This window comes from Plectrocnemia conspersa, unplaced genomic scaffold, assembly GCF_051122295.1.
Source record: "Plectrocnemia conspersa isolate PC_06_02 unplaced genomic scaffold, ASM5112229v1 ptg000004l, whole genome shotgun sequence".
NCBI lineage: Eukaryota > Metazoa > Arthropoda > Insecta > Trichoptera > Polycentropodidae > Plectrocnemia > Plectrocnemia conspersa.
The window spans coordinates 2,154,259-2,177,276 of record NW_028277168.1 but is presented as its reverse complement, the minus strand read 5'-3'; the positions used below and the strand labels follow the sequence as shown (position 1 = coordinate 2,177,276).

Sequence of the window (23,018 nt, the reverse complement as noted above, 5' to 3'; positions counted from 1 at the left end):
CACTTTACTGCACCTTACTCCATTTTTAATGCAAAATTTATTTTACACAACATCAAGAGCGTCAAGCGTAACAAAATGCATTAGCAACAAACTGCGCTTTCAATGTAGAATCGTATATTTATATATTGTTTAAATTATATAAGTTACTATACCGTATACAGTTTTAAATTAATTTTATACTTTACTGTTTTAGAAATTCTACAATGAGCACTTTATTTGTAAAAATATTTAATTTTACAAAATAAATTTTCAAACGAAAAAGCTACCCGCATTTGACCGCGTTATGACCGCGCATCCAAGATGGCTGATCCATCACGTGCTCCTGCGCTCAGCGCGCATGCGCGCCTAACATCTGGGTTTGTAGAAACAATCGATAAGTTGCACTTGGTATTAGGCCAATGCGTACACCGACACACACATATCTCTATGTGTGTGTATATGTGTATGTTACACTGCCGTATTCCGCCGGTCCCAAAAATTCGCACGGCCTTGAACGTTTGATATTGCAACCAACTTCGCGACACAGATAACAATAATCAATTTCAGCTACGTCACTTACACACCATTAGAAAAGTGGTGGGGGGTGGAATTGTACTAACTGGGAAATGTCTCCTAATTGATGTCTTAAATTAATATGTTGCCATGATTGAAAATATATTTTTTATTAATGAATATTGAATTGGAGTTGCGCTCTCACTTATTTATTTATTTGTAAAAATAGATTTGCGGGACACTTAAAATAAAAAAATTAAAATAAATTTAAATTTTAAGTTTGATTAGAAAGTTCATCAACTTTCTGTATGAAATATGTTATAGATATATATCGCTGCAAATACTTTAGCTCTCGCTAAATAATTTTATGATGTGTCGAAACAGTGCGTCTCTTAGCACCTTGTAAAGATACTTAATTGTATATATCAGTGATTATAAACCATTGTTTTTTAATTGTAACTTAATTTCGCTTTTATTTGAGCCAATAAATTAAATAATTAAAAACAGGTAGTTGAGTATATAATGTCTTGTAAACTAAACAATGCTAGAGTAAGGGTTTTTTATTGAATTGATAACGAGCGAATGAATATGTGCTTCCACGACAATGAAGGACCATATATCGCAACCTTGAACCTCAAAAAATTAAACGTGTTAATTATCACAATTACGTTTCTTTATATTTATTTACCTTAATAATTTATTTAGCTAATATAGCATATTGTTTATACAGTAAACAAATATAATCGAAACATACATAGAACATAAACAGTTCGGTGATTATTTCGCAAACGAAAATTTCAAACAGCAAACATTTTGATTATAGATGATTAATACACACATACATATGTATTTGTATATTTAGGAATACGTCAATATATACATATAAAATAATGTTTATATTTATAAAAAATGTTAATATGATTTTAATTTTAAAATAACATGTTTTAAAAATATTACATTTCCTATAATTACACAATTTTTTAATTGAAAATATAAAGCAGTTTTTTAAATTTTTAATGTGTGGAATTTTCGTATGCGGAATTTTTGTTGACGTAATAATCCAGTCACCAACAAAAACATGAACAGAATATAAAAAAAATACTTTAATATTATAATTTATTTATTAATGTACCGAGTTGTATCTTTATTCCGCTGGGAAAACCCTCTACATTTTTATTTTTGCAGATTCACGAACGATATCCCAAAAATAAAAAATACGCGTTCATTTATGTACACTGACGATACAGCCATTTTAACTAGTGCTAATGGTCTTAAACCAATTGTAAATAAATTAGAAAAATATTTTGAAATCTAAAATATATATTTTGAGAAGTGAAAAATTAAATTCAACCAAATTAAGACAAAAGCAATTATTTTCAATAAGCAATAATACCTGGAGTTCAAGCCTAAATTTATTAAATATATTTTGAAACTTCGCTCTAAAGAGCTTGCCGCCATTGTGGCCCTTATCGATATTTAATATAAAATAAAATTTTAGTTTATAAACATTTAACTAGATATATTTTAATTATAAGACATATTTGGTGTATTTTAACTTTTTATTTTCTCTTTTTTAAATAATTATCAAACTGTCTTGAAACTATTTTACTTATACATAGAATCTCTGATTTATTTAACATTATATATACATATATATATCCAAAAAATCTGCTCTAATGACTTGGTTCGTATCGCTGGCCAACAGCCTACTGCTTGTAATGCAGTCTCTCTGGCAACCTCACAAATGAGCGCGGACAAATGGGCGTGCGTCAAAAGAGCGCTGCATTATAAGCGCTGCGTCATAAGAGCGTTTACCAAAGTAGCGCTGTAACAAAATAGCGTGCGTCAAATGCGCAGACAGCCATATGAGCGTTTGACAAAAGAGAGCACGTCATAAGAGCGCAAAAATACTTTGAGAAAATCAAGTAATGAATATTTTAGGAATTAGGTATACAAAATATACGTAAATTGTGAGAAATTTCAAAAAATAAAAATTCACGAGATATAGGTGGTAAAATTAGTATTTTATGTGCCAGAGCGTAATGACTATTAAAATGATTAGTCAATAAAAACATTATTATTTATTAATTATTACGTACATACTCAAGTATGGCTCCCCATCCCCATACGTACGATATACATATATTTTTATTAAAATGAAACGCTGGTTTTGAATTTATCATTAGATTTGTTCTGTAATGTTTCATTAAATTGACAAATAATTGTCGACTCGACTAGCAATAAATGCGTACAGTTATAGAGCAGGTATATTAATTATATGCGATAAATAAAATATAATATTTAATTTTCACAGCATCGCGGTTGGATTTTGGGGTCCTTCGGCTTAAGAAATTGATGGAAGGAACACGAAATTCACAAAAAAATAGTTTAATCGTAATCGCGAAAAATTTAGGTCTCTAGTAATAACACATTAAAACTAAATATCAGACTAATAAAAGAATCATAGAGATTCACCATCTACTACTTTAAGTCTTATTATCGTAAACATAATTTTACTTTTAATTTTAGTATTTAAAAAATCGTAAGTAACTCCCTTTTTGATAATTATACAATATGATTAAATTGAATTCAGCAAAATGAATGTTTTAACTATAATTAGATTTTAATAATATTTTTCATATAAATAAACTTAAAATCTTCGACATTATACTTTAAATAGGTCAACAACAACAGCAAGGTGACCTTCGCGTCACTCTCGCATTAAAAAAACAAACAACTTGCATTAAAATAATTCGAATTAGAGATAAATATTTTAAAAATAGACAAAGAGGTGAATGACATTTGTTATTTGTAATGAAGCATAACCTTGAATTGTCTGGATGCATTTGGAAATATTTAAAAAAAGACCAGTAGCTATGCGACTGCAGTCGTAAACAGCCGAATAAATTGTTTTGTTACATTTTTCTCGAATAAGTGTTCTCGTTCATATTTTTTTATAATAATATCCGTTTCGATGTTTTTAATTATAAAGTGATAGTGTAATTCAGTGTATGTGTTACAATTAAGCAGTGTATAATTCAAATTAGTGTTTATAATATTGTGCAACCGACGCGACGCGTCCCTTCCCCCGCCGGCCTCGCGGAGGAAGACTCCGATTGACGCCGAAAGCGCGATATTTACAATTCTAGGCATCATGACAAGTATGTGTCATATAGTTAATCCTTTGCGCTTGTAACTCGACAATTGGTCGACATCGAATTCCAAGCGTTGCACTCGTACGTCGACGAAGCTTTCAATGCATTTATTGGCTTTGTGTTGGAGCTAATTTTTCCAATTTTAATTTATTAATGGTAAAAAAACTTCCGGTAAACACATTTTAGTAATATTCAATTATTAACTTATGCAAATAACTCAATAATAAGTTTATTGTAAAATTTTTAATCGGAATATGGTCGTTTCGCGTGGTGTTAAGACCGATAATTTACGGTGTCAATTAAACTCATTTTTTCTTTCGAAGGGTATCTATATTTTTATCATATGGGATTATATGCTCTAATTGTGCATAATTCTTACTTAATATTGTGTGTCTGTTATCAAATAAAAACGATTTTAGTATGACGGAAAAAAAGAGCGAGATGCAAGCAGAGCTCGCTATTTCGCTCACACTATTCAAATCAGCGATTGACAACTATCGACAATCCAAATAATAATATTAGTCTCTATTTATTTATTTATAAATACATATATTGATTTATTTTTACAAATTATTCATATAATTAAGAATGACGATATAATAATGTTATTACTGTGACAGTAATAGTAGTAGGAACGATATCTAACCACTTAAAACAAGATGGATTATGCTTATTTCAATCTTAAATATCATGACAATTAATTGGTATGGTGCGCCAAGTAAATATTGTTAACCTAATATAATACCTCTGCATCAAGAGATCCATTTACCCGAAATTATAAAATAATATATCGATTTATAAAAACACTAATCAATTTACTAAGGGAGATTAGTTTATTATTGTTATTTGTAAGCTAATAAAAATATTGTTTCTAAAAAAAGTTTATATATGGTCCCCTTTTAAAATTGTAAATTCTACAATTTTTTTTTATAATTTTCATTTTAATTTTTAATTTCATTTATTTTTTACACTTTCTGGATTGATAGTGCAGCAAGAGCATTTAGTATGCTAATACTATTTCTACCAATATTAAATCTTGTACAAGTTTCAAGTTTTAGAATTATCTTTTAATGTAATAATTTTTTATGATAAATTTAATTATTTTTTTAAAAACTGTTTTAATAAATTCCTAAATATTTTGGTATGTCCAAATATGGTTTTAATTTCAAATATCATTAGGGAATAACAGTATTTTCATATTTCCAAGGTTTTCTAATAAGAAATTACAATTTTTTTCTTCCACTGAAATTAATGTATAATTGTCAATTGGAGTTTAGTAAGTCTTTTTAGGAGATTTAATCTTTTCATTGAGCATTGTTTCAAAATGTTGTAGTGCGTGTTTTGCAAAAAAATTAATTATTCGATTTTAGTGATTATTTTTAATATTTTTCTTAAAAACCACAAGATTTTATGTCTATCTTTATCTTCCAAATTATAATATCTAAAAATATTGGGGCGATATTCAAAGCTAGTTATAGATAAAAAGGGTATTTTGTCAAATATTGTAAATCTTACAGTATTATTAATAGTAATCTTAATCTCGCTGATGTATATCGTATGTATGGAAATGGGGAGTCATACTATCGTATGTACGTAATGATTAATAAATAATAATGTTTTCATTCACTAATCATTTTAATCGTCATTATGCTCTGGCACATAAAATACTAATTTTGCCGCCTATATTTCGTGAATTTTAATTCTTTGTAAATTTCCCACAATTTACTTATATTTTATATTCCTAATTCCTAAAATATTCATTACTTGATTTTCTCAAAGTATTTTTGCGCTCTTATGACGTGCTCTCTTTTGTCAAACGCTCATATGTCTCTCTGCGAATTTGACGCACGCTATTTTCTTACAACGCTACTTTGGTAAACGCTCTTATGACGCAGCGCTTATATGACCGCGCTCATTTGACGCACGCTCTTTTGACCGGCTGCCAGTCTCTCTATATTGATTTTCACTGAATCTCGATTGTTGTTCACACAGAATATTTTATGACATAATATAATCATTTAATTGTTTGATTACTACTTCTACCACCTATTCCATACAAGGCAACATGTTAATTGATTTCAATTTCTCAACTTCTTTACTATTTTTAATTTTACTTATTGGTATAATATTAGCAATCTTCAAATTATCACATATTTCTCTTTCGGAGAGTAATTTATTTACTAAATAATTAAATTTAGTACCTAGTACTTCCCATGTTTCTTTAATTACATTTACATCCAATTAGTACAGGTTTCTTGTTTCAATTTACAAATTATGTTTTTAATTTCTTCTAAGGATACTGATTTTAATTCTTCAAATATTACATTAAATATTCCATTATTGTATCGTGCTAATTTATTGAACTAAGGTATTGAATTCAAAACATCTCCTATACTCTCAATGTATTTTTTCTGCTATCGTATGACGATCTTTATATATATTATCATCAATCTCTATATTTATTATGTCATTTTTCTGAGTAGGATTAATTATTTTCTTTATTCTTTTCCACATATTATTCGGATCATTTATTATTTCATATATCAAATTTTCATACTATATTCTTAACTATTATTAATGCTTTGACTGCCATATGTTTACATTGTTGCTATGTTTCCATTTTTCATTTAAAAGTTTATATTCAACTGTTTGTATTATTTTATTTCATTTAAAAGTTTATCTGCAACTCCTTTTATTATTAATATTTTACATTATTTATCTCTTCTCTTTAAACTATTTTTTAACATAATCATAAAACCACGATTTTGGGTTAAATCGATATTCTATTCTAAAATTATATTGATTGAAAATATTGTTCCATGTTATCAACAATTTAGTAAAATATATTTTTTTAATTCTCTCATTATTTAATATATCAACGTTTTTTTATCGTTTTGGGCAAACCACCACTGAACGAATAAAAATTTAATTAAGAACTATCGCATTTTATAGAACGATAAAGCATTAAAATAAGCTCAATAAAAAGAGTCGATTTTATTGCTTTTGACGTGGATTTTTGACTTCTAAGAAGCGATAATTGTTTTTTGTGCCCTCTTGTTGGTCAAAATTTAGTTTAGATGTGCTTCAATTGATTCTCTGTAAGTCATAATTTTGTTATAAAAGTCTTATTATGAACGCTAGACAACCGAGAGTTCCACTGCACGATTGTATTGCATTTGACGTGGATTTTAATTTGGCTAGAATAATGCACATCATTTAATAAAATACTATGAAACTTGTTAAAATTTAAATAAGTCCCTGGTAACTCGTACCTATTAATATTCATTCAAAAAATTTGGACGGTAAAAAATACATTATTTGTCAGGGGCCCTGATTTGCTTTCGGCGGCCCTAACTACAAACCATTAAAAACATGTAATTTATTTAAATTAAACTCTATTAAAAGATTCATTGTAATTGTTATTTAATTTAACTAATAATTTCTAAACAATGAACGAATAAATAGTACACTTAAAACAATCGCAAATTATATAAAATATTTAAAAATAATCGGTGTAATATGTTTATGTGTACAGTTTATTACAAATTTATTGTAAAGACTAAATCAATGGTTTACCACCACTAAACAAAGAAAAAGGACATAAAAAATATCGCGTTTTATAAATAACAAACCATTAAAAATATTATTCAAGTTAAGCTCCACCAAAAGAGCTATTGTATTTGCTTATTTTTACAGTTTATCATCATTTCAATGTGAGGATCATAACCACCGATTTATTACTACTAAATAAAAAAAGTATATCAATGGCTATTGGGTTCTATGAATGAAAAAGCATAAGCAAGATGTGAGTGAGTTGAAGTTAAGCTATATCAAAAGAGCTTTGATAATGTTTATAGCTATATATTATCACAAGTATTATGTAACAATCAAACCATCAGCTTACTCCCACTAAATGGAAGTACCGCAAAAACCATCTTATTTTATGAAACAAACCATTAAAAATATTGAACATTTTTAAAAAATAATAGCAAGTAAATTTAATTATTTTTTATTATTATTATACTTTCTAGTCACCCACGGGAAAAGGCGGGTGGCACAGTTAACATAAAAAAACAGCTTTAAAGTTCACAACAAACATACACACCGAATTCAAAGTTTTACACGGTATAGCAGTTGATAAAAAATCTTAAACTTCTTTTCTATAAAATACGATAATCCTATAAGGAAAAAGTAACAAGCACCAGAAGGCAAGAAGCGACAAAATACTTAAGCTTTATATGTAGTAAAACATATATACTTATTGATGTGTTGGGGTGATTTTATTGGATTAATTAAGAAATATTTTTTTCAATTAACGTTCGAAGTAAATATGTGCTGCCATGCTCGAAAATATTTATTTTTTATTAACAAATATAGTATTCGAGTTGCGCTTCTGCTTATGTGCTTTTCTTGATCCGCTTTGCGTAAGTCGAAATTTTGACGCAGCCCCATTCATTAATCAAGGCCTAATGTCTTATTTAAGTCTCATCCACGTTGTTCCTTTATGTAATAAATCTTATGTATATTTGGGTTACGTTGGATTTAGTATTTTAAATTTAAGGTTTTATATTAGATTTTTTTAGAAAATTTAACCAGGATCAAACTCAAAAGTAATATTTTTTATCATAGTCTTACTGAAGTTTTATTTACATATTTGTATAAATGCTAATATTTAAAAATAATATATAAATAAACAATTATCAGATACAATATTTATGGTGTTATATACCAGGGCTGACCAACTTGTTCAGGATTGCGATCGACTATATTTTTTTTCTGACACGATCAACTTATTTTAATTTTAGGATTTTATCGGATTTTTTTTTTTGAAATAGACAAATTATAATTTATTCTAAACCTCTACTAAATTATAGTACAATATAAAATAAACATAACCAATCAATAATTAATAGAAAAATTGGGTCTCGCCAATTTATCCCGAGTATTAGTCATCAATTTTATCAGTTACGATTATCCGAAAAATCCTTATGTGAAAAAAGTGCGTAGAAAAGTGTAAATGTGACATATTTAAAAAAAATATATGATTGTGATATTTATGTGATTTATTTATATTATTTTATTTTAATTGCACATTTAATATTTATATCAAAATATTTCACAAAAAATTATCTGTTGTATACTTATTTATTATTTAAATTTAAGCATTAAATGTTTATATAAATATTATAGAACAAAAAAATGTAAATAATGCGAAACTCTTTTAGTCGCAGATAATTTGGCCTAACATGTGTGATTAAAAAATCGCATATGTTAGGCCAAAGACAACTCACAACTGCTTGCCAAAGACAACTCACAGCCGAGAATAATACAACTCGACACGCCAACGAAGACCTTCCAAGCGGCATATTTTTACACATTTGGTAATTTATGTATTAATAATTATTACCAGCTTTTCTGGCGTATGTTTGGCTACAAAGTCACACTTCTTCGGCCTCAAAACCGATCATGAATATGTCGATATATTTTGTCGCGATCGATTTAATGGCCATATGTTTACTATAAAATTGTTATTAATTCCATAATTTAGCATGTTTCTTAATTTAAATTATTAAACATAATAAATTTTAAAAAATATGTTTTTTTATAAAGGGCTTGCATAACGCGGACCCAGTCTTTATATTTTTCTGACTTCATTATAATCGTTTTGCTCTAATCTTTCCGGTGTCGAGAGCTTTCGCAGTTAAACAATGGAGACTGAGGCTACGCGTCAGGGGTTATTTAACCGTCTGAAACAATACTACTGAACCCTTCTAAAGAGATAAGACAAAAAAGCTAATCTGACGCACATTAGCGCCGAATAAAATTGCTCCAAGGTCGATTCGAGTGGATAGTTTGCGTAACAACAGCCTCCGAAAGGCCAGATTGCGTTTTCGTGGCAAATCGATCGTGTGAAACACAAAGAAAAACATGCTAGATTTATATGTATGTATATATATATACATATATAAAACGTCGATATAATGAAAACCATATAAACACTTTAGATAAAAATAGTATCGAACGACCCGCGGCAGGCAAGGGGTTAACTGTAAGAAAATTCTCAAGGACCGAGTCAAGTCGTTTAGATCTGCGAATGATGATACGCAGGCTCTGGATATGATAGCCCCTAGTACATAATGTATGTATGTAAATATATGCTCATGTACCTAAAATATAGAAACGGTTGTATGATCTTATATAATAATTTAAAAATTATATTTCCAAGGTGAAGAAAGCCTTATAGTATAACGTGGCTAAAAATATATAATAAAAGTTCACAATCCATGACACTTTTTAAATCGCAAGGTATGTTTATTTTTATGGTAATAGCTTTAAAATAAAGCTGAAGTATAAATGCAAAGCTGCAAGAATGATTCACTTTGAATATATCTCATTTGAAGCATATCGTTATAGCTACTTTGTAATATTATTTCGTTTCGTTCCGTTACCATAATATTATCAATGAAAATATTATTCTTTGTAATATAAACACAACATCGTTTAAAATATAATATTAGAAATATATTGAGCAATTTACCTGTAATCAATTAACCATTATCTATGAATTATATTAAAAAAATATTACAATAATTATATTCAAAAAATATTTTTTGATAAACTTTTATTACTCTTCTCCATTTAGCAATAAGCTTCTGATATACTACAATTGTCTAAATATTCTAAAACTCTTTTTAAAAATATTTTTTATATTTTAGTTATTTTAAGAATGTATTACTAGATACGCTCGGTCAAATTCTTATGCTTTTTTAATCTTCATCAATGATATACGTGCGGACCAAATGTTAAAGATTATTCACACAAATGCGGATTCGATTTCTTTTAAAAATACCTGATTCGTACGTACCTTTAGCAAAAAAAGTATGAGTATGTTTTAGTCCTCCAACTACACGCACCCAAATAGCACGTTCCCAATTTACTGTGTTTTTGCGGGGTCTACTGTATTTACCATTATTAATCATATATAAAATAAGTCGCAAAAAAAGATTTTATAGAATAATTTATATACACTAATTTTTGTTTAAATTTAAATAAATATTATTAAACCTTTTTATTTATTTTCGGGACAACGCATTATTGTTGCGATGTAATTAGTTGCTAATGACTCAATAAAACGAAATGTTTGTGTCTCTTAAATTTTCAAAGAAACCGAAGCTTCTTTTGAAACAAACATAAAAATAAATCGCATTTTTAAAAAAGGTACAAAGCATACATCGTAACGCATTAAAGAAATCTGGCAAATCATAAAGGTCAGATTTGTAATTTAAAAAATATTTCCTCAAACAAATATCAAACGCAACACCTTCGAATTACACATGCTAATTTAAATCGATTTTAAATCTACCGTGACACAAAATCACGCCGACTATAATAATTAAAGTAAGGTCCAACGAAGTGCTTTATGACTTTTGAGGGTTAGTGGATAACACGTCTACACTACGGGTAATTTATTTCATAGATTTGCCTTTTGAATTTACAATAAATAATCGCGTTTTTTCACCTATTCAAACTGACTTTTAATAACAAAAAAATGTCACAAAGCACAGAAAAAAACCGTTGGACCTCATTTTAACTAAGCACAAAAGTCAGTGCGTGATATTTTTGACGAGCAGGTGAAAAATCATCGACTTATATATTTTTAAAATAAAAAAAATATTATTTATAAATTAATTATTATAATTTATAAATAATATTTATAAATTATTATTTAAAATTTCGTTTATAAATTTATAAATTTATGAAGGAGTTTTTTATTTACGTAACCAAAAGTAATACAAATACCTTTAAGGACAAAATTAGTCTGATTCAAACAGACATAATGGCAGTTAGGGAAATCCGTCGTTACATTAAGGAAATCTAAGAATTGCCCTTCATTCATTGGTAAATTAATGCCGTTTTGTTAAGAAGTGACTTTTGCACGCATAAAGGGTAGTCTTTAAATACACAATTTAAAAGGTGGATGTAAATTCCCCTTCGGATATAAACCTTACTTTTAACAATGAGTTTTCAAAGATGGTATTTTTACAATGCGTATGTATACAACCTTAATAATTTACTAGTGGTTCCTCCTATTTTGTGGTCTGTGGCATCCTGCAATTTAGCTACATAATATAGAATCCTAGCGAAGCCGAACGCTCATGAAATATTGAGAAGGTTCGTGGGATGTTCGTCAGATATTTGCGACTAAATACGGTTATTATGTGCCTTGCGTAGCTAGGAATATAACACGGATCTAATTAAAATAAATTGAGAAACGCAGATTCATAAGTTCAGTATACTCGTTACTATTAATTTGTTATCTTAGAGTAAAATAAAAATATATTGTAGTATCATTCATACAGCACATTACCAGACAGATCAAACTTCACAGAATCACATTTCAAAACTGAATATTGGATTTTTATATAATATCGCAGGCGGTTTATTGGTGAGCCTTAAAAGTTTCAAAACGTGAAAAAGTTATAATTAGATATAAAAAATGCTTCTTGGAATATAAGTCGTATCAATAATAACCACCGAATTTTGTTCGTAGCGTATGTATTAAATTTATATATTGTTTTACTTGATAAATTTACTTATAATTGTATAATATATGTCAATATTGATTTATTATATATTACATCATATATAATTAAATATTTTATTGTTTATTAAATATATTTATTTCTTTTCGAAACCAAGTTACTCATAATCGTTGCGACAAAATTAGTCAAAAAAATCAATTTTTACTTTACTATTTACGCTGTGGTGTCTGATATGATCAGTATAAGACAACAAAAAAGAGTCTGGCTCCACCCCGAATCAACGATATAAACCAAAACACTACATATATCTATTATTGCATAAATTAAAAATAAATAATTTAAATAAATTTTGACTATGAACATTAATCATAATCGTAAAAACAGTATCGGTAAATATTTTTTAATAAACTTATTTTTCATCAAATTAACCCTAATTTATATAATTAGTAGAGTATGGAAATGGTTTTGTATATTTGATTTTTATATTTTGGACATTATTTCTTGATTTAATATTTCACTTTTAATTATCCTCAGTCCAATTTACATTTTAGCACAATGGTAATTAATAGTAATTACACAAACATGTACTACATTTTTTAATAATCGACACAACAGGCACACGCTCTCGTGCAAATATTCCAAAGTTTTGCAATTTCGCATAATTTCAGTAGTAATAATCTGATCTCAGGGGAATTTCCCGGAAATTTTCATACACTCAACTCCGGTTTTCCGCAGCTATAGGTGCTTCAAGCGATTTTTTAATTTTAATTAATAAAAATTAGTTCTTTGTACGTTTATTTTGTAGCGACTACTAAAAACTCAACGATCACTGAACCTAACCAAAATTTAGAAGCAAATGTTTATTATATACTTTAATCGTTAATATCTAACATTATTCTTAAAATGTTATACAGTTTAACGTTTAAATACATACACAGAAATATTTATTTATGTACAATTTACTCTTTTATTAGTATTGTATATCGTACAATTACTAGAATGATGGAGAATGGAGCACTGTGGAAAAACGCCGGACCATTTTCACTTTATGGTGGAAGGGGTAGTAACTTTTATGGGGTATTTGCGAAATTAAGTGTAAGAGATATATGTATATATGCGCACACCGGGTGTTCGTAAAGTATACCTTATAAATAAATAATAAGTAAGTGGGTGTACTTTGTCGAGGTTATTTTTTTCCTTGGCACGTGCTAAAATTCAACGGCGCGCTGTTTCGGGTGTAAATTTTAAAAAACTACGTGAATATTCCGATGTAATTTTTTACTATATTGTTAAATTCATGATGAAAACGCATATATCTTGTTCTAACTATATATACTGAGTATTTACATCCAGCAAAGATTCTCAAACGCCTGTATAATAATTCTTTTACATCTAACTATAAAAGTCGATTCTAACAGATTTATCGTAACTGATGTGCAAATAAAATGGAACTATAATTAAAGTAAAAATTCTAATGAATTACACGAATTTCTATAATATAACAATAATATGTTTTATAATTGTGTAAGGTTCAACCAAAATTGTCACCTTACAAATTGTTCGTACAAGATATATTAAAAAGGATTGACTCTTTCGTCTTCTGTATCTGTAAAAAAAACTGCGTTTTATTTATATTTATTTATATATTAATATAATTAGATTCATTATAAATATGGAACATGCATTTTAATAAATAGTTTTGAAATTAAAAATTTACAATGTTACTCTTTGAGATTTAAGGATTATATAATAACTTAGCGACAATTTACCATAATGTTATAATATAATATATAGTCCCTTTGTCCGTATGTGACTGTAAATGTATAGGATTGTAGGATTGAACTTAATTCGTGGAATTATCTCGGAATTTTATATGAAAGGGAAATCCCGATTAAACGATTGTAGATAATGAATGGAATGTTCCGTTATAATGAATTCGTGCTTTTATTGTCCTAAGTGTGTTATTATCATCGTTTATTACTCATTCAATTTTAATAAACTGATGTTTGATAAAGCATATATTTAAAAACATATTATTATTAATATACAGTTTGGAAGTCCATATTCGATTTTATCTAATAAAGGATAAAATTTATTATCCTACATATCCCGAAAATAGTTGGTAACCCTATTCTGAACTCGTAACCCACTTATTCGTAAGCCAGATTGAAACCATTGAAAACAAAAAAGCAATTGCCAAAGTCATATTGACCCCTTCATTTAATTTAAATGTAAAATAAATAGAAAAGTCTTAATTAAATTACCAGTATAGCGTCTTTATATCTTTTATAAATTTAGGTCATATGCTTTAAAGTTAATCTTTATTTTAGTTATCTAAAATAGAATCTTCTCTGGGTTGGATTATGTAATATAATGTATTAATAAAAAGGCACTCAAGAATTGTATTTATAAAACTTTTCATCGACTTTTTACAATTTAAATTGTCTATAAATACATAATAATAATAACCGTTTTAAAACTTAAATGCATTGATCGCATGTAAATGATAAAAAATATATTATAAAAAAAAACATTAAAAATAAATTTAACCCATTTAACGCCAGTCGCTTGTTATTTCCCTTACACGCCAGTATTTTATTTAAATAACATATTGCAAAATCTTTATTTTTCACATGAACATGGTGAGTTAATAATGAAACAATGGCGTGTGGAGCGAATCAACAAGCGACGATAAGCCCTTATGTATTATATTAAGTATATCAAAAATAAATGACGTTTCTTTTACAATGAATTTTTTTTTGTTGTTTACATTGTAATTATGGTCGTGTAATACGTCAAATAAAGACGAGATTAAAACCGTCTATATAAAAATCGAGATAAGGGGTGACTCATCGACGACCACTATATGTTATTTTACGAGTAAATTATATATTTTTACAATTGCTCTTCTGTAAAACAATTACCTTAAAATATCTAGCTATTCTAATAATTAAATATTTTAATATTTAGTCAAAATGTTTTTACTGCTGCCATTAACATTAGATAGTTTTAAATTAACGTCCTGTAATATTTTATTGGTTTTTCAATAAATATGTTTTTTTGATGAAAATTAATTATTTAATTATTTAAAATAGTAATAATATAAAATAAATATTATGTATTAAATTAAAATTTAGGTGCTAAGTTAAAAAAAGATAAATTCACATATGATAATCTTACTATTTTTTAATGAAAAAATCACGATCATTAACAAATACTTTGCAAAAACGCGTTAAAAGCGCAATAAACTATAATTTATTATAGTGTATTGTGAAATTCATCAAATACACCATAGACTCTTGAACTTAATTGACTTTTTAACTACTTTTAAATGATAGTATTTTTAATCGCACACATTTGAAATACTCATTTTAAAATAAATTTTAAAAATAGCAATACCCATATATTCATTAAATTTCACTAAAATGTAACTTGTGCAATTTTGAAATTTCATTGCATACTTTTACTCAAGATTTTTACCATTATCATTTACTTACGTCAAAGATAAAATATATATTACTGACAAATATTTACAGTTAAAGAATATTCATATTAGAAAATATTATAAAAATATCGTTTCTTGGCAAAGAAAAACAAATATGATTATATTTATTAGGTAAATATTATTCGCAAAAAAAATAAATGGCAAAGTTGCGGCAAAGGGAGAAGACGTCGTCACGGCTCGGCGTTTGACATAACCGCCTTTGTTTTGAAACGCATGCCCCCATGCCGTTCGTCTGGTTCGTCGGGCCGCCGCTAGGGGCGCTCAGCACGCAGCCGCAGTCCGCCCGAGGCCACCAGGCGGCCGCCCGTCCTCCGCGACCCTTTTCTTTTTTCAGTCCCTTTTCATCCACGTAGGAGGACAGTGACCAAGCGGACCACACGCCGCCAAGTCCAAGCTGGCGTCCCTGGCGGCCGACGACGCGGCGTGAGACACCCGCTTTCCAACCCCTTACGTGACACACACCCACACACCCACCCCACCCACACATACTTCGACTTTTCATATTTGAATCGGAAAAATCGTATATTGCAAGCTCGCCTACGTCTTACGTGACACATACACACGCTTACACACACACTTGCATATAACGCGGTGATTAAAAATACAACTCTTTTCAAACGACTGCCATGTCCATTTCAATAACTTAATCTTGAACATTTAAAAAATATTGTATATGCATCTCTGTATGAACGTGTATTTTGATTGAATATAATCTAAAATATGCAGTAAATACAGGCATACCAACCACTCACGTGACACGTATACATATACATACACACTTGGACTTTTATATTTTTTTGATTGAATCAAATCGAGAAAAATATGAACATCGTCGTATATTGCAGCCGGTGTGGAAAACAGTGAAACAAAACGGAAGAGCTTATCGCGGACGCGGCGCGGTGTATTGAGGTCTAGGTAAGTGCACCTGATAATGTACATATATGTATACCGTATGTATAATTTACAAGTACAGTGTGACTAGAATATATAATTTATTTGTAACAAAATTTATTATAATGAAATAAGAATTGCCTCTACTTTTTATCAAAAATGGTGAATCAAATTATTTTGGAGTTCAAAGACATATGTTATGAATAAATGGATTGAAAAGTGGGGTTACTGTCAAAATTACTATTTTATTATATATTATGGTGTTAAAGCTATTACAAATTAGTCCTTGTGTGAAAGCAAACAATAAAATTCAGAAAGTATATATAATTACAATTAAAATTTTATTAGAAATTTAATTGGAAATTTAGCAAAATACGTATCTGCTCAATAATTGTAAAAGAACATATATAAACTAAATATGCTTCTTACCAATATAATATTTTCTTACAAAAAAGTCACAGTAATTACAAATTATGTGTGATGTTATTATTTTTAATTCGTATCTGAACCAACAATATTTATTTAGACTATGTACAAAACTAAAAAATAAGTTAACAGCAAATTAAATATAAATATATTATCGTGGACCATTTATTATATTTTTTTGACATAGGCGTGTTAGGTATAATATCTTCAATAATTTGTTAGAAGAGATATTAAATATTTAACAAATCGCATCTGATAAAAGGAAACTGACATATATTTCATTATATCTACAAAATATTATTTCACTTTTAAAAAATATTAGGTCAACTGCAAATTATGTTTTTCATATATATAAAAAAAAACTTGGGTTGTACTGAAAAATTTCTTATAATAATAAATATTAAAAAAATGTCATCTGATAATACAAAACTACCACATATTTCTTTATTTACATAAAAAATAAAAATTCACTTTTAAAAAAGTTAGGTTAACTTCAAAATACTACTAATATTGTATTTTTTTATTGAACATCTTTAACTTGCGTTGTACTAAAAAATATTTTTACTAGAGGCTTATACATATTATTTAACATTAAAAAAATGACATATGCTAACAGACAAGTGACATATATTTTCGTATTTTCATAACAATAATAATTCATTAATAATATAAAGTTAAGTTACTTTAAAATACAACTATTATTGTATTTTTTTAATAAATCATATATTTAATTATATCTACAAAAATATAAATTCACTTTTTAATATAAATGGTTTAACTGCAAAATACTATTATTATTGTATTTTTTTTAAATAAAAATGTTAAACTTGCATAGTACCAAAAAATATATAATATCAAAAATTAAAAATAGGCATCTGATAAAAAAAATAACATATATTTCCTTGTCTATAAAAATTAAAATTCACTTTTGAAAAAAGTTGGGTTAACTTCAAAATCCTGCTAATATTGTATTTTTAATAACGTCTTTAACTTGCGTTTTACCAAAAACATGTACCGGAAGCTTATATATATGATTTAATATTTTAAAAATAACATATTATAAGATAGAAGTGGCATATATTACCAAAAATATAAATTCACTTTTAAAAAAAAGTTAGGTTAACTGCAAATCACTACTATTATTTTGATAAAAGTGTTGAATTTGCGTTGTACTAAAAACTCTTTTATATATTACTAAATATTTTTTTTATCTAATAACAGAATACTACCATATATTTATTTATTTCAATAAAAATATAAATTCACTTTTTAACTTCAAAATACTACTAGTTTTGTATTTTTTAAATGAATGTCTTTAACATGCCCTGAACCAAAAAAAATTCTTTAATATTTATTAAATAATATACCATATGATAACAGAGAAGTACCATAAATTACTTTATTTCTACAATAATATTAATTCACTAATAAAATAAAGTTAAGTTACTTAAAAACACAACTATTATTGAATTTTTTATTGAATGTTTTCAACTTTCGTTATACAGAAAAATGATCTTTACATTTTTTTACATATTATTTAATAATAAAAAATAGCATCTGATAGCAAAGAAATAATATATATATATATATATATATATATATATATATATATATATATATATATATATATATATATATTCTTATTTTTACTTGAAAAATAATTCACTACAATAAAAATTAGGTAGACTTAAAAATACTAGTATTATTATATTTATGTATTAAGCGGTAAATATAAATATTATTTTTAGCAGTTTTTGTAATTCGTATTCAAAGTATAGTGTGAATCAAAAGTCATAAGATAAAATGAATTTATGATTGTACAAATACTATACAATCAATTTTTAATTAAACTGCTTAGTTCACTGTCTATCTTTTAAGATTTTTAATTAAAAAAAATATATACGAAGATTTGATATGTTACAGTGGTTACAACTTTAACAATTTTAAAATAGGTCATTCTGCTGCTAATAAACTGCTAATAAACTAATTAATTTTACGCAAAAGTTATTAGATCCTGTATGATTTTTTATTAAAATAAAAAGTAAGACTTATTGTTTAAAAAGCCAAAGATAAAAATCAATATCAAGGCTATGTAAATTTATTTTTGTACTTCTTCAAAAATAAATATAAATTCACCATTTATATAGGTCAAAGGACAGATTCAATTTATTTTATTATATAATGTTACAGTTCCATTTTGATCAATAAGTCGTCTGGCCATTCAATGAATTAATCTTTTCTGAAATTGAAAAGCAAACATGTGTATTTTTTATATTGCGTATGCAAAAATAATTTAAAAATACATTTTCACAGAAATATATTAAATATTTATTTATATATTTTTTCAGTTACACCGTATATTTTATCATTATTTTTAGCTTTTCTAGATATCGATCTTTTCTGGTAAATGGTAAAAATTAGTGATTAATATATGAAAGAATTAAATTTAAATCCAATATGAACCTTTAAAGATTAAAAACATATAATTTTAACTGATTTTTATTATATTTTTTTTCAATTTAATGAATATTATATTTAAGCTAGGCACATTTGATTGTATGCGTCAATAACAATTGGAAATCAATACAATTAATAGCACTTTGATTTCAGTCTTGTGTCTCATTACTTATTTAGTAGTTATTGATTGTGTTTACCTGGTTGCAACGCTTTGGTCTAACGTTTCTTATGTAGCATCGGAAAATTTACAATAAATAATAAATATCGATTTAATTAAAAATGTATAATATGCATTTTTGCATATTTATAATTCTGAAATTAATTAAATATTATATACTTTTTAAATAATAAATTCAGGGCTTCTGCAAATTTACAGAACCGTCTTGAATAAATAATAATAATTTCACGAATATTTAAAAAAAATATTTTTTTATTACACTTTTTTGCAGTTCGCCTTCTGCATGATTTTTAATTTCATAATTGTGTAATTTCTCAGATTCGCAAACATTACTTTTTCATATACCATTTGTATAAACCTAAAATATGATACATAGATAATCAAAAGTAACGATTATAATCTTATATATAATTGTTCTAAGGAAGTGCATATCTTGAATTGGAATATTTTTCGTTTAATTCTCTATCGCTTTGTATAAACAATGTAAAGAAAATATATTTAAATATAATAATAAAAATAAAAATGAATTTGCTTTGATTGTTTTTCGAACCGCCGGTAATGCATTCGGTTGTTTCGACCAATAAAAAACAAGCATTTAAATATAAAATAAGATGGCCGACATCAACATGACAACAGTTTTAAATAATTATTATTTATAAACAAAATTTTGCTACGCGACAGTAATTTTCATTAATTTGTTATGTGCTTTGTTTGATTTGTCTGAATATAAATTATCGGATTGCAAATTAACTAGGTGTGCTATAATTATGAAAATTAAATATATACATAATGTGATAAAAGAAAACATTAATTAAACTAGATAAACAATCAAAAAAACAATCTTCGTAATGAAATCTATAAATTTTGAATTCTCGTCAACGGGCTTCGAGACCGAAAAGTGAGTTTTTCTTTTTATATTACATAAACATTATCATTGCTTCCGATTTAATGTGCATATACGTTAAATTTGACTGAACTAGGTTTGTTTTAAATGTGAACATGTAATATATACTTATTTCGTATGAAGATTGAGGTTAATTAATATTTAAAACCCAAAAAGTTGAGGGTCCGGTATTCGCACACCTCACGACATATACATATGATTGCAATTGATCTTCAAATATTAGGTTTTCTTAGATTTTCTTAATCGAACGGATCAATATAGTAATAAATATTTAAAATAAAATTAAGCTAGTGAGATTTGTTAATTATATGCTCTAATAATAATTTGTAATTAATACAATAGATTAAGCTTTGGTTCAAGTCTTATGTCTCATTACTTATTTAGTAGTTATTGATTGTGTAAACGCTTTGGGCTATAGATTGTCATATTATAACAGATCATTTATAATAAATTAGTATATATTTAATTGAAAATATTATAATTGCATTTATATATATCTCTTAAATTAAGCTAACAAATTATTTTAATTTACTTACTGAACCGTCTAACATCTTCAGAAGAAGTTTAACTAATATAAAGGTTAAACATTTCTAGTTGAATTTTGATGCTTGAACTTTATTAAAATATAATTTCTTGCACATTAGTAAACAATATTTATTTTGATACTTTTATTACTTTTTTTAATAATTTTTCTCTCTATTGTAAAAACCCATGTATATTGAAATAATTAATGAATTGTTAAATTTCTTTATTTACCGAGATTTAATCAGTTAAGATTATTGTATTAAAGTAAAGCATTTTAAATCATTAAACAACTCTACGTTTTGTTGATAATTTTAAATGTTTAAAATATCTTAATATTGTATGATACAAAAAAATTCTAAAACTAAATTTTTATTAATATATATAAATATGTTGACTAAACCATTTTTCTTTTAGTAGTTACTGATACAATTTTTAAAGTGATGAATTTACAGACTGCGGTTTTTTTGTTGGTTGATAATATTAATAAACTGATATTTTTTGCACTCATATAATTAAAAGTTACACGATATACTTGTACATATTGTTACATTAATACAAAATAATTATATAAATAAATATAAAATTTCAGGTTAATCTTAAAGTTATTATTGTTTGAAAAATCAATATAAAACTAATATTAAATTATAAAAAAAATATTTTGTACAAATATCAATAACCAATCAATCATTTATTATTGAGAAAATCGTTCCTCTCATTATTTTAAATATAATAAATAATGTTTTATTTCAATATTCTTTTCGCTGACATTAAGTAGTAAGCAATTAAAATTTTATCTATAAATGAATATAAATTTATATTTATATTAATACAAAAATACACTTTAATTATTTAAAGCATAACTTATATGTGCAACGTATAGCATTTTTTTTGTAGACAGGTTTTAGTGGACCAGTAACATGGTTTTTGTTTGCGTCGTGCTCGCCTTTCAATAATGAATCGTCTCTTGATACTAAAATCCAGGTCCACAGAGTCAATACCAATTATCAAAAAATACTTGTGATTGTTTGCCGTGACCTTTTTTTAAATCTTCGCTGATTTTTTTTATTTTTATTTTAGTACTGAAAAGTTTAATTTATCAGTGATTCTAACAGTTTTTTATGTGGCTTTTCAAAAGTGAAGCATTAATGCCTTTTAAAGCTGCTTCATACCCTAAATGTATTAAATGGTAGATGTGGTTAATATAATCGATTATCAATATTTTTTATATACATAAATAAGGTTAAGATTATTTCATTAAAGAATGTTAAAGTTTTACTTAATTTAATTTTAAAATATATCAATTTACAATGTGAATTCATAATCAAAAATTAATTCATGTATGGATTAATCAAATGTTGAGGTTAACCGCAAAATCTCTACCGTTCTATAGATGTTCATATTCAGGAACAAAATCAATATCAGACAAGTCTACAATAATCCCTATTTGATATTTTTAAATTGTTCTATCTATGATGAAATAAATATATAAAGATAAAACTATACGTATTAGGAAAAATCTAAAAATAGTCCCACGATAACGATTTTATATATCACTACTATATTTAGAAACTATTTATATTACGCCAATACGTAAAACATGATAGTTGACAGCGGTTCTCAAATAACATATGACCGCATGTGCAACACAATAATACAAATGCCGTCGCGAATCGATTCAGCTATATTTAAAGTGTGCAACCGAGACGCGGGCTTTTCCGCGTTTCCCAAACTTTCCACTAGACTTATGTAATGTGGTGTTATATAAGCGAATGTTTTGGAAGCGGCGATCGATGCTTACGTTTGACGGAGTAGTGCTAAAAGTGTCAGTGGTGTTTATGGTGAAAATATTTGTGTAACAGTGACCCTAAAATAATATATACCTGAATCTATTAATTGATTAGTGCAGAATGTTTCAATTTAAATTATTTTTAGATCACAAATG

General features: G+C 26.7%; 1 protein-coding gene across 9 annotated transcripts in view; it reads left to right on the top strand.

The window, feature by feature from the left end:
- The first annotated feature begins 288 nt into the window (after positions 1–288).
- Positions 289–23,018, top strand: part of Cadps (calcium-dependent secretion activator 1) — an 82,558-nt gene continuing 59,828 nt past the window's right edge. For 4 of the 9 annotated variants that reach the window (XM_088184321.1, XM_088184319.1, XM_088184317.1 and 1 more), the window contains exons 1-2: positions 15,978–16,118; positions 16,541–16,610. The gene's annotated coding sequence lies outside the window, so the exon portion shown is untranslated. Of the gene's footprint in view, positions 357–15,971; positions 16,119–16,540; positions 16,611–23,018 lie in introns of those variants that run through there. The other 5 variants (XM_088184324.1, XM_088184323.1, XM_088184318.1 and 2 more) reach the window with 3 other exon arrangements.